General features: G+C 35.4%; 1 long non-coding RNA gene across 2 annotated transcripts in view; it reads right to left on the bottom strand.

Annotated features, from left to right (window-relative positions):
* The window catches only part of LOC113602230 (uncharacterized), a 174,256-nt gene extending 160,181 nt beyond the window's left edge, over positions 1-14,075 (bottom strand). The window contains exons 1-2 of one of the 2 annotated variants that reach the window (XR_008291845.1): positions 13,849-14,075; positions 13,580-13,620 (exon numbers count right to left, since the gene is read on the bottom strand). This is a non-coding gene — a long non-coding RNA (uncharacterized LOC113602230). Of the gene's footprint in view, positions 1-13,579; positions 13,824-13,848 lie in introns of those variants that run through there. The other variant, XR_003423611.2, reaches the window with a different exon arrangement.
* Positions 14,076-14,353: the final 278 nt, after the last annotated feature.

Genomic DNA, 14,353 nt, shown 5'->3' with positions numbered 1-14,353 from the left:
CACAGGTGTAGGGGGAGAAGGTACAAGGGAAATCTTTGTACCTTCAACTCAGTTTTGCTATGAACCCCAACAGCATTTTAAAAAAATCTTAAAAATGCAAATAAGTATTCATGAGATCTTGTAATTAAAAAAAATTTTTAATGTTTATTTATTTTTGAGAGGGAGTGAGAGAGGGGAAGAAAGAAAGTGAGACAAAGAATCCTAAGCAGGCTCCAGGTTCTGAGCTGTCAGCAGAGCCCGACACGCGGCTCAAACCCACAGGCCGCGAAATTATGACCTGAGCCAAAGTTGGCCGCTTAACTGACTGACCACCCAGGCGCCCCCATAAGATCTTTTACATTTGATATTAGAAAATTAAAAATTATTGTTAACCTAGAAAGCATTGTTTTGAAAATTCATTTATGGAGATCATTGTACAGAGAGAATCACTAAGTTTTTATTAGGTATATATTCATGGGTTACTAATTTGTCAAATACAAATATTATAGAACTGAAAATTAGGCAAAGCTATTAACTGATGAATTTTAGAGTTTTCATTGTAACTGTTATTGTGTATATGCTTTCTCTTTAAGCTTGGATTCTGATCTCTTACTATTCAATTCCTATCATTCCAGTACATCCAAATGCCAACCTGATGCAAGAAATCATCTCTTCCTGTGAAGTCTACAGTCACCATCATTTCTCCAAATTCCTGAAAGCTACTTATAGGGCAACATTACTGTCAAGGAGCTGTATTTTCATAAAGTAAATGAGTTTATCCTAGCAACTTAAGAGTAATTTAAAGAAAACTAGATACATGCCAATTAAAACAAACAAACAAACAAAAACATACAAGGTATTAAATGAAACTGATGTCTGTAAGAGGTGGGTTGAACTTCTCAGGGCTCCCAGTTCCTGAGAGTAAACGACTCCAGGTAACAAGCAAGCAAACAAACAAAAAACAATAACAAGAATGATAATTACCCCTTCCTCAAACGAAGCATTTGGATAAAAAATATATTTGGTATGTGTACTGGCAGGTACAATTTTGTTTGGGTCATGTTTGAGCTAACAGTCATTCAATTTTCTTTTCCTTCTTTTTCTTCTCTTTCTTTTCCTCCTCATTTCATTCTAGAGCTATGAAACAGAGGTCTGGAAATTGCACAGACTGCTTTCGCAAGTTTGTTATTACAGTTACTTATAAATCAATTCAGTGCTACTATGCTCTATGTTTACCAATAAACTTTTCTTAAACGTCACAGCAATAGTATATGTAATTATAAGTAACACAATATTATTGTACTCTGTTTTGAGCAAACTTAACATAGGATACAAATATTGTTAACAGTATACAAAGCCTATTTTAAATTGTATTTAATTTTTAATTTTTTAATTTTTTTAAATGTTTTTTATTTTTGAGAGAAAGAGAGACTGAGTGCAAGTGGGGGAGGGGCAAAGAGAGAGAGGGAGACACAGAATCCGAAGCAGGCTCCAGGCTCTGAGCTGTCAGCACAGAGCCTGATGTGGGTCTTGAACCCACGATCTGTGAGATAATGACCTGAGCTGAAGTCTGATACTTAACTACCTGAGCCACTCAGGCACCTGTTATTTATTTATTTTTTAATGTTTACCCATTTTTGAGAAGGAGACACAGACAGAGCATGAGTGGAGAGGGGCAGAGAGAGAGAGAGAATCCAAAGCAGGCTCCAGGCTCCGAGCTATCAGCACAGAGCCCAATACAGGGCTCGAACTTGGGAATCTTGAGTCATGACCTGAGAACAAGTCGGACACTTCACCAACTCAGCCACCCAGGCGCTCTTTTTTTTTTTTTTTTTGGTTAATCTTTTGCTTTATTTTTTTTTAAATACAAAGCCTTTTTTTAAATTTTATTTTTTATTTTACACCCAAATTATTTAGCATATAGTGCAACGATTACAGGAGTAGTTTTCTTAATGCCCCTTACCTATTTAGCCCATCTCCCCTTCCACAACTCCTCCAGTAACCCTTTGTTCTCTATATTTAAGAGTCTCTTATGTTTTGTCCCCCTCCCTGTTTTTATATTATTTTTTCTTCTCTTCACTTATGTTCATCTGTTCTGTGCCTTAAAGTCCTATATGAGTGAAGTGATATGATACTTGTCTTTCTCTGACAAATTTCGCTTAGCATAATACCCTCTAGTTCCATCCACGTAGTTGCAAATGGCAAGATTGCTTTCTTTTTGACTGCTGAGTAATACTCCATTGTGTGTGTGTGTGTGTGTGTGTGTGTGTGTGTGTGTGTGTATATATGACATATAAAATATGACTCAGTTGATAAAAGACTGATATATACCTACCTTCTGGGAAAACATCAGTTAGTAACATTGTGAATAAACACTGTGAGGCCAGCAATATGTAAACTTACTGATAAATCTGTAAAAGTCATTTTAATATTTATATAAAACTTTCACTTTAAAATTATACTTTCTCCCACTAATTTTGTAAGCCCAATATTTCTGTCAACATATGGTTCTACTGTCTTGTATTTTAGGAGCTATATTTCATGTATAAAATATTAATTTATATATGGGGAGAACTCAACCATTAGGGAAAGAAAACTTTAATGACTACTGTTTGAAAGGTAGTTCCTAATAGTGCATGCAGTATTACCAATTCAGACAAGGTTTTGAATGAAAAAAAAATACACTAAAGGAAAGTAAGTTAAAGGAAATGGGACATGTTGAGCAATAAGTATCCCTGGGAGAGAAGAGCTGTCAACCTAAAATGAAAAATAATAACAATTAAAGCAAAATAAGAAATAGCAGCATTTGCAGTGTTTCTATGGCTTGTTCTTGAGACTTTACTTTGAAAACATAACTACAAGGGAGTGATCATCCCTTTGCTGAAAGATATATAACCTACAAAGTTTTACTACTATGATTATTTATCCTGATCTTCTTTGGGAAAGGCCACTAAATTCTGACAAATACCCACCTCCTTGGGAGGATAGTATGTATTTATATGTATTCACATAAAAATCTCCTAGCTCTTAAAATGTCCACTACTAGGTGTTTTTCTTCAGTACTGGTAATGTTTCTATGCTAACTAACCACATGGTCTTTTTTAGATCAAAAAAGATAAAAAAAAGTACTTTCTTACATAATTGTCATGTATTACGATTAGAATGATAGTCAAAAATCTAAAACCAAGTGAGGACTACTGGAATATTGGAATACATATGAATAACAGAAATATACAAAAGAGATTATTCTATGGTATCCAATAGATGCAGGGGACACACTGACCAAATAAGCCACAGGAAGAAAAATGTGTAAAAGTCTCATGGATGATTAATTCTTCTGAATCCAGACACGACATGTCTAGGGAATATGTGTTAATTGTTTTGTGCTTCTGAATAAAGATTAGGCAAAGAAAAAACCTGTAATTATTAGCAGCTAAACTAATTGTTCTATACATAGAATGATTATATGTCTGAATTCTTCTGATTAATTCTCTCAGAACAAGTCTTCTATTCTTAAGAGACACAGCAGACTATAGGAACAGGCACATCCATTTCCCCAACAGTGTAAAGTGGGCCTTATGACCTCCACTTCTTCCTTCCCTTCTACGATGCTATTAGCAGGTTCTGTGCAGCAGCCAGAGGCCTGTTAAAAGCCAAAAAATGTGATTTTGATCTTTTTAGTTTTTCACTAAATTACAGAATCAGTTCTCTGGTTGTCAGCGGCTGACAATTTTATAACCATTTATTTTTCAGCACCCCTCTGAAAAACACCAGTTTATGGTTTAAGGTGCTCATTTATATCAAGACAGAATCCTCAATGGTTAGTTAGATGGGCCATTTTTGCAAATATTTAGTTTGTAAGTGACCTTCATGCTTGGAATTTTTTCTTCACAACAAGACAAAAATTAAATATGCTTTAATACATTTTTTTAAATTTTAATAGAGTCAGATAGAGTTTTAAAGAATTCAACTTCCTATCTTTAGGGAAGGAGTAGATCTCTTAAAAAGTAACTTATCTAAGATCTTAAAAAACAGAAAGCTGTGAAGTTGAATATCTATAGTTAAAATATTATAGTTAACACAAATTCTCTCAACATGACTCTGGCCTGAGGTGCTATATTTGAGAAATAATAAACTTTGCTGCATTTTCCTTCTCACATGATAAATTCTGTCATTTTATTTTCCTTCTTGTTAAAAATATATACTCTATTTCCAACAAATGTTTGTATATATTATATACATATATTATGCTATATATATATATATATATTACATATACAGACTTAATTTCTTCATATCTAAATGTAAGTTTTATATATTTTGTAATTCTAACTATCACATGTAGTTTGCTGTCCTCATAATCTTTTTCTAAAATACACATCACAAATTTTTATATATCAATGATATGATATTCTTCATTAAAATTTTGGTTTTTATTAAATTACAGAGTAGGTCCAAGTAGAATTTCCTATTCATATAACAGAAGTATGCAATTATCTCTCAGCTCAACCAGTATTTATTGCATATCAGTTATAGGCAGCCACTGTCTAAAGTCCTGTCTTAAAACGGATATTTTTTGGTCTTTGAGAGGCATCCAATTTAGTGGGTGAGACAACAGTATTTAAATTTTTTTTTAAAGAAAGGATAAATTCATTAAATTGTAGGAAATGTTATGCTGTGTATATATCCAAGGTGCTTCAAGATAACTGGAAGGAATAATTATTCTAGCCATTATTGTTCAGGAAAGATTTTTCTGGTGAAAATAACAGTTGACAACTAATATAAAAGGCTGAGGGGAATTAACCAGATGAAGATAGAAGATTTTTTTCTATCAAAGGAACACTGTGAATAAATCATGAACTTATAAAATAGCATGGTATGTGCTGGGAACCACAGTTTAAAGTGCAGGATATAAAGTGGCAAATGTTGAATTAGCAGTAGTCTGAGGTCACTTCATCAAGGGTCTTTACGCTAGACAATGAGATTAAACATTTCCCTTTAGTGGTTGTAGAGCAACTGCGAATTTTTAAACAAGGGGATAATAGTCATATTTTATTTAATAAAAATGAATCTGACTGCAACCTAAAAGATCATTTTAAGAGTGACAAGAATGAATAAAGGGAGACTATTTAAGAATAGATTAGAGAAATTCAGATGACGGATAAATAGGGGTTGAACTAAGTGGTGATACAAATAAGGAAAGAATGTTGGAGTGGACTCAAGCCATATTCAGAAAGAAAATTCTACAAGACTTGGTAAAAAATCAAATGAGGGTGAATAAAAAATAGAAATTTGGCCTGATCATTAGGCTTCTAAGCTGCATAACTGGATACATGGTAGATGCCTAGAGTTATGGTGGGGAGGACAAGAATAACGATCTTATGGAACAAAGTTAAATTCAGATGTGGATAATCAGAATTATAAGTGATCATGGGTCACTGGGCATTTAAATGTTAGGTTTTCAGCTCGAGTTTTAGGTTGGAGCAAATGTATTCAACTGAATGAGCGTTAAGAATTAGGAGCTATCAGGACAGCTGGGTGGCTCAGTCGGATGAGATGAGCGTCAGACTACAGCTCAGGTCATGATTTCAAGGTTACCAAGTTCAAGCCCCGTGTCAGGCTCTGCACTCATAGCTCAGAGCCTGGAGCTGGAATCAAAATCTGTGTCTTCCTCTTTCTTTGCCCCTCCCCAGTTCACGTTTTTTTTTTTCCTCTCTCTCTCTCAAAAATAAATAAACAGGGACGCCTGGGTGGCTCAATCCGTTAAGCGTCCAACTTCAGCTCAGGTAATGATCTCACAGTTCGTGAGTTCGAGCCCTGCGTCGGGCTCTGTGCTGACAGCTCAGAGCCTGGAGCCTGCTATGAATTCTGTGTCTACCTCTCTCTCTGCTCCTCCCCCGCTCATGGTCTGCCTTTCTCTCTGTCTCCTTCAAAAATAAATAAAAACATTAAAAAAATTAAAAAATAAATAAACATTAAAAATATAATAAAAAAGAATTAAGAGATATCCTCATGATAAAAAAAATAATTATATTTGGTCATTGTTAAATTCTCTTACATAATTATTTCCCAAAGGAAGTGTTTCTTCATTTATCTATATATGTCTTCACTGTTTTATTTTTTTCCTAGAAAATTGACAATGGTAAGTCACTGATTAGCTCTATTAAATTTGATTAATGATGCTTTTTTTTTTTAAGTCTGGAGTTTTAATTTTTTTCTTAAGTAAACTCTACCTCTACTCTACCTCTACTATGGGGCTTGAACTCATGACCTCAAGATCAACAGTTGCATACTCTACCAACCAAGACAGCCAGGCTCCCTTAATGATGCTCTTCTTTAAGACTACACTTTCCTTTCCCTTCTTTAGTGTCAGCTAATAATTTTTATTGATATTTGGTGATAAAGCTAAATGATTAGACAATCTGAGCTATTGCCAGTATCTCTCTTTTGTTTCTAAATCTTGTTCTAGCAAATTTATTATAGTATATTAACAAGATTTGCCACAAGCCAATTGGATTATTACATCCTGAAAAAAAAAGACATAACATAGTTACACTAAGTATTTATATGGACTACAAATTCTCCTAAAGGAGTAATTTTATATTATAATATGCTATAGCGATCATTTATAATATGGGGTATCTGTCCATGATAATTCTAAATACTGAGTCTCTAATAAAGGCTAATCATTATTAACAAATGCATTTTTTAATACTGAATTCCATCCATTTCAATTATAGCCATTGATGGGTGAGTAGGGAACTCAAAGATGAGTTAGTAGAGAGGGAATATAAATAACGTACATCTAACGAACACATTTTGGAGCTGGACTACTGGATTCAAATCTCAAAATCTGCCATTCACTGATATTGTGACTTCACGTAAATTATTTAACAATTTGCCTTAGGTTTCTCTATTGCCTCACTTTGGCACATAATATACAGTATGTAAAGATTTCATAAATAGCTAAAGGAACTTCCAATTTGGTATAGAAAATAAAGCAACTACAAAGTTATTTACAACTAAGAAGCTGCAAAAAAGCTTTAGAAAGCAAGAAAGATTATTAAATCCACAGAAAAGTGGGAACTCAAAATTGTGTCATGCTTTTTGCCTAAGCATAATAGACACAGTGATGTATAATGGATACCAAGACAAAAGACTTAACTTGGTTTTTAACAGTTGTACCTAAACACTGTCAGATACTGGACAAATTAAACACTATGTTCTCATTTGTAAAGTGGGGACAATATCAGCTCTACTTAGTAATTTAGTATTTATATATTTTTATAAAAAATGTTATATGTTTATATGTAAAATATATATTATAAAGTATAATATATTATACAGGCACCTGGGTGGCTCAGTCGGTTAAGTGACTGACTGGCCCATGTCATGATCTCACAATCAGGGTTCCAGCCCCGTGTCGGGCTCTGTGCTGACAGCCCAGGGCCTAAAGCCTGCTTTGGATTCTGTGTCTCCCTCTCTGTCTGCCCCTCCCTTGCTCACACTCTGTCTCTTTCTCAAAAATAAATAAACATCAAAAAAATATATATTACAGAAATATAATTTTTTCATAATAAACGTTTACAACTATAAAATATTATGATAGAAGAGGTATAATTTTAAGTATACCTTTAAGAATGGATAACATTTTAACAGAGAAGTTAGATAAATTATTCTGATATAGAAAATAAGAGGAGGGGCACCTGGGTGGCTCAGTTGGTTAAGCATCCGACTTCGGCTCAGGTCATGGATCTCACAGTTTGTGAGTTCAAGCCCCACATCAGGCTCTGTGCTGACAGCTCAGAGCCTGGATCCTGCTTCTGATTCTGTGTATCCCTCTCTCTCTCTCTTTCTGCCCCTTTCCCACTCATACTATGCCTCCCTCTCTCAAAAATAAATAAACATTAAAAAAGTTAAAAAAAGAAAGAAAATAAGAGGAAATACACAGCAAGGTATCTCATAAAATATTCCAGGAAAAACAAATTTAGTTTGGCTGAAGGTACCATGATACTATAAATCTGACTTACATTAGGAAGATATAATACAGTATTTGACCTGAAAACATTCATGTTTACCTTTACCCTTAAAGTTCTGAAGACAAATATATGAACAGAAAATTAATCAAAAGGATAAGGAGAGTAGTATTTGAGTCTAAGAAATTAGACTCAAGACCCAATACAGAACCAGGTAGAGTGAGATGGACTATATTGAGCCACCCCTGAATCTTCATCCTAATCCCCAAATCAAATCACACGGTCCAACCCAACACAGTTTCACAGGAAAGAGTTGTCAAGGTATAGTTTGGTTCCTTGCCAGTCTCTGAATATGTTTAGCATGTCTTGAGGTAGCTCTCAAGTGAACTATCTACACTGCTGTTTTACCTAGCCTACCAAAAGGAAAAAAAAAAAAAATCATGACTGCAACTCTTACATCATTTGAAATTTATACATGTGAGAAAATGTGATCAATTCAGTCCAAGAAGGATACATAAATGGGTTATTATCTTGGAGTGATTCAAATAGAAAAATCAATATTTAAAGATGTGAAATAGATAACTTTAAAGGGAAGAGTACAGAGGTAATACAAGGAATAACTAAATTGGGAGGAAGGATGAGGAACACACAGCAGAAACAAAGGGAGACATATAAAGAAATAGTTTTAATTCAGCTTTGAGGGGATTGATAACAACTGATTTGGGCGATGTCCCTAAATCTATTAATTTTGATGTATACAGTTCCTCCTTTACCTGGCTATCAAGCCACACCCACTGCTACCAACAAACTGAAAGAAATGTATCCACAGAGAACAAGACTGGACAAAGACCTGTTTTTGCTTATTGTAATAATTTAGCCTTCAGAACCAAATCAATTGTCTGGTGATTTGGGCTTAACAAAATGGAAGTCTTAATTTGCCCTTGGATGCCAAACTAAAGGCAAGAGTACAGCAAAGATTTAAATAGCAACTTTCTTAGTCCCTTTTTAATAAGCCCACACCCACTTTCCATTTTGATGGTGATAAAGGATCAATCAGTTCAAGAAAAACCAACAGCCTTTTGGGAAAGTTGGCCTTTGTGAGGAGGCCAAGAAAATAAGAGCCTAATCTGATCCCTTTCCAATGCAAGCAGTTCCAAGCCTGTATTAAAAGCACTCTGACAAAAAAGGGCCATCTCTATAGTCTCAGAACTTTAAATCCCATAATGAACACATAAGACCAAATAATATTCCATGGCCTTGTTGCTGTGCTATTTCTTGGAAGGAAATTAAAGGTTATATGCTATTTGGTTGCCTTTACAGCCTAACATTAGGAGAGGTAATTCTGCTTCTATCTGGAAAAATGTAAGCACAAGCATTATGTATATGTAAACACAAGTATTTAATTCTCCATCTCCAAAATTCTCATGGCAACATTCAACAAACATAAATATAGGGTACACTTCTGTATCAAGTCTGAAGAAAAGTAAAGATGAATCAATGATATTCAGTTAATGAGAGACTGAATTTATATGACAAGTTTGGAAGAAAATACAGTAAATAATGAGTGCCAAATTGTTTCTGTTAACAGGGACTTCTCAATTAGCATACCTTTTTCATAGAATATTTTCTCTTCTGTTTCGTTACAAGACTTATTTCTTGTTATCCATAAGGACACAGCTAAAGTCTTGGTAGAAGTTCCTGAAATAATCCTTTTTAGTATCTCCAGACCCTCAAAAACATTTCACATTTAATAAGACCCTAAATAATCTAAGGACTTAAATTAAAGCCAACTTGAGCAATCTAATTATAACGAACTACTTTGAATTTGGGCACCAAAACTATAGATAAAATTGAAAAAAAAAACCAACCAGTTATAATTAGGAATTTATTTATTTATTTATTTATTCATTCATTCATTCATTCATTCATTCAAGATTGCTAAGTTACTTGAGCCTATTCATTCATTCATTCATTCATTCATTCATTCATTCAAGATTGCTAAGTTACTTGAGCCTAGCTAGTCTAGTCCCTTAATGTCTGGCCATGCCTATTGGCCATTAAGACAACTCTAACCAAAGAGTCTGAAAGGATCAACTAGCCATCTATTTAAAACAGGCTTAGATAACAGAGTGTGCACTGGGTAATGCCAAAATTGTAACCTCAAGACATTCAGGAAAGTAATTTTTCTTCTGAATGGACAAGTAACAAGCCAGTTTTCTTGAGGATGCCAAGGCTATCAAAACAATTTCAATTCCCTTCTCCACTATATCTTGACTAGGTAATTAGGGACACTAAAAATTTAACTTCTTTTTGCTAAGTTTTCTACCTTTTCTTCCTTGTATGATTTTGAGAATAACTGAGGCAACATTAAAGTTAACATATCTTATTCCTAATTCTTTTGCATAAAGTCTGTTTACAAAGACTTGGTCATTTGGAGAGAAAAGAGAGGGAACACTCTTACTAACCTTATTTCTAGAAATAGAAATTTAGTCCGTAATGAAAGAAGCTGTCTTGAGGATTCCCACTGTGACTATTGTTTAACACCTTATTCTTGCAATTCTTAAGCTTTTCACAATTTCATTTGATGTTTGTTGGGTTTTTTTGTTTGTCTGTTTTTAATCTTGTGTGTTTTTTTTTTTCTAAATTTATTTATTTTGAGAGAGAGAGAGAGAAAGCGTACACGGGAGGGGCAGAGAGAGAGGGAAAGAGAGGATCCCAAGCAGGTTCCTCACTGCCAGCACAGAGCCTGGCACAGGGCTAGAACTCACCAACTGTGAGATCATGACCCTGGCTGAAACCAAGAGTCAGGCGCTTAGCCCACTAAACCACCTAGGCAGCCTGTTTGTTGACCTTTAATTCTTGTTTCATCAACCAGACAGTGGACTTCTATAATAATGTTTCTTTTGTTTTCTATTATATGTATTTTATATATATATACACACACACACACACACACAAGTATATATAATATATATATACACATGTATATGTGCACTTAATATATTACATATATACGTACATATACATATATATTATTTATATATATTCATTTCCTAAAATACTATCTGGAATATATAGAAGGACCTAAATAAATATACATGGAATGAATGAATGAAGGAATAAGTAATCAAAGCCTCCAGACACATATACTGATGGTTTATGTTTCAGAGACACAAAGGATGTTGGCAAAGACTAGCTTTAATCTCATTAGATGAGAAGAAGTCTCAGTTGTACTGGGTCTTCCCATGATGTTCATTTCTAGCTGCATTTGCTATGGATAGTCTAATACGGAAAGTGAGACCACTGAAACCTTTAATGACAATATTCATTCTGTTAATAAAAAGGTAAGGGTACTGTCTTAACATACTGTAACAACATACATGAAAAAGATCACTATAGGTAAAATACTTAAGACTTTAATTTTTAACCAGGCTGCATCTAGCTCCCCTAGTTCAAACTGTGAAAAAAGTGTACCAATAGCAACATGCTGATTTTCCCTTCTCATTTTTTTTTTTTGGAGCCAGAAAAATCTGAATAGTAATAACTCATTCTTTGAAAGGCATCCATGTCAATAATCAATACTGATTAAACACAGACCTCTCTTAGTATGAGCAAACAGACTGAAAAGATATGAGTTACAAGCTCTAAATAAAGTAAATGATGTGATAATAATATTATTCATAGAATACAAATATTCCTACATGGTTTAAACATAATAAAGTTATGGAATGTAAGACATATTTTAATAAGATTTGCAAAGAAATGCCAATACAAACCAGAATATGCACTACGGTGAACACCTCTCTCTCTCTCTCTATATATATATATATACACACACACACATATATACATGTATACATATATATATGTATACACACACACACACACACATACTTGTCTATAAGTTCCCTTCCTTATTTTTTCTCTTTTCCCCCCTTCAATTATGAGAATAGAGAAAAACCTATTATTATCCTATAGATAATTACACATCCCCAACCCCACTCCACCACTCCATCCTTGCCTCATTGATAGCTCCTGCTAGTTCTGACAGACACTTTGTTCAAATAGGTTAAGGTATCACTCTAGAGAACCCAGCCCATAGGTGCACACTTGGCAAGAAGACAGTGCTATTGTAGGAATTATAAAAAAATAACAGCTATCTTTTCCAATGGGCAGACAGTGTTACTGTATATAAATTGGTAAGCAAAGTGAATGGATTTCATTCTTCTCTCAACTCTTAGGCCTGCACAATTTTGCCTCGTGCTTTTGCCTTCTTGGCCACAGTTAACTGAACCCATACTGAATCTTGACCTGAGGTAGACCACCAAAAGTACTCTGGCCTTATCATTTTGGTCATAGAAACAGAGATGGTGTGTCATTTTAGAGAGAGAGAGAGAGAGGAAAACAAACAAACAAAAAACGACATGAAAAATTAGAATAAAAGGCAGTTCTGAAAGATGCTGCATATTAGTGAAATAAATTTGTATAATATGGGGTAATTTTTTATAGAAATTATTTTCACTGTTAGGAAAATTATATACAGAAAAGTTACCGGTAATATAAAAGTATCATCATCATCTCTCATCCCTGTATCATTGTCATCATTTTTATTATCATCACATGAATCTACATACTCAACTTAATCAGCAAAATAGCTAAAAGTGGTAAAGTGGAGAATATGGGATAGTGTACCAAATTTCCATATTTAAAAATGGGAGGGTGAAAATACAGACTTATTTTCATTGAAGATAATAACCAATTAAAGAAAAAAAAAGATATGTCATGCTTGAGTTGCAAGAGAAACTTATGTCTCCCTTACAAATGAAGAGGAATAACAAAGTAAATATTAGCAATCTGACTAGAAGATTACAACACACTCAAACAACATCTTTTTCAGGAAACTAAAGGCCTGTAGTTTAATGCCCAATGGATTATAATCATAAATCAATTAAAAATCATTTATCAGTAGATGCACAAAATATAATTGATAATTTCACACATTTATCCTTAATTTAAAAAAAATGAAAGCTACACTAAGAATAGAGGCTTCAGCTAATAAAAAAAAAAGAGAACTATTTCATCTGTTAATATTTTCCTGTGTCCCATTCAAAGAAAATAACCCAAACTTTAATGTCCAAAAATACTGCATCATGGGATTTGGATTTGGAGTGGAAAGAATGCAGGTAATTGGTTTAGAGTTAGGCTAATGAATACAGATGCTTCTGGTTGAAATTCCTACCTAGATGAAGAAGAAGACCCAGATTTACAAGGAGGGGTTGAATAGGACCAACTTAAGGGTCCGTAATTAAGTGGCACATTTTTAAATGTTGGGTTAAGAAAAACAAAATAAATCCAAAGAAAGTAGACAGAAAAAAAAGAGAAATAAAAGGTTGAATTAAAAAGACAGAACAACCAAGCAAAAAGTTGCTTTAAATAACCCAATAGAACTCTTCAAGTTTTTATGAGATTGAAGAAACAAGTTTTAGCAAAAATAACGGAAATGAGTAAGTGATATTATAAACAAATATCACAAACATAAAGATTAAATAATACATGGCTAGTATGCACACGTTTATATCAACATAACTTGATAAAACCGAAAATGCCCTTGTATATAACAATACCTTCATAGGAGCCAAGGATTCCAAGCACGGAATTACAGCATCTGGACGAAGAACAGAAAGAAGGGCACACTGAGGAGGGCAGGAAAGTAAGCTTCACACCCCTCCTCCCTCCTTCAGGATCTGGCAGCCTTAGGCAGTCACAGGGGGACAATGAAGTGAATGTGCGCCTCACGAGGGCAGACCCCAAAGCGGGTCGCCCGGTCACCAGTTAAACTCCTGTAGCCCTACGTGGTTCCCGGCGGGCTCCCACGTACCGGGGCTCTACTCACCACGGCGCCCAGCGGCTGCGCAGTCGTGATGGCGTCTGGGGAACCAGGCTCCCAGCTCTCAGCGTGCCTTATGGCACCACAGCGCTATCGCTCTCCCCCGCGCTTTACGGCAGGCATCCGCGACATCAGGCTCTCAGTGGGCTCTCAGGTTCCCAGGAACCTAGCCGCGGCTCTTCTTGGTGTCTGCCGGCCCCAGTCAGGTCCCCCGGCACCGAACTCCCGCCTAACTTCTGCAAACCCAGGCTTCCTGCTGTCCTCCGTGCCTGCCAGCTCCAGCTGCCCCGGGCGGCCCCAGCGGCTTCTGGTGACTTCTTCAGCTCCAGGCTCCTTGAGCGCGCCTTGAAGGCAGGCCCCAGCCCACACTGGCATGGGCTGCCGGGGCCCCACATGGGCTCCAGGCGCCTTCCTCAGAACCAGGCTCTCCGTGGGCTCCTGCGAATCCAGTCCCTGACTTCAGTGGCTTCCTCAGTTCCAGGCTCCCAGAGATCCCATAAATGCAGGCTCC

The sequence above is a fragment of the Acinonyx jubatus genome, chromosome D3 (genome assembly GCF_027475565.1).
Source record: "Acinonyx jubatus isolate Ajub_Pintada_27869175 chromosome D3, VMU_Ajub_asm_v1.0, whole genome shotgun sequence".
NCBI lineage: Eukaryota > Metazoa > Chordata > Mammalia > Carnivora > Felidae > Acinonyx > Acinonyx jubatus.
The sequence above is the reverse complement of the archived record's forward strand: the minus strand, read 5'-3'. Positions and strand labels throughout refer to the sequence as shown.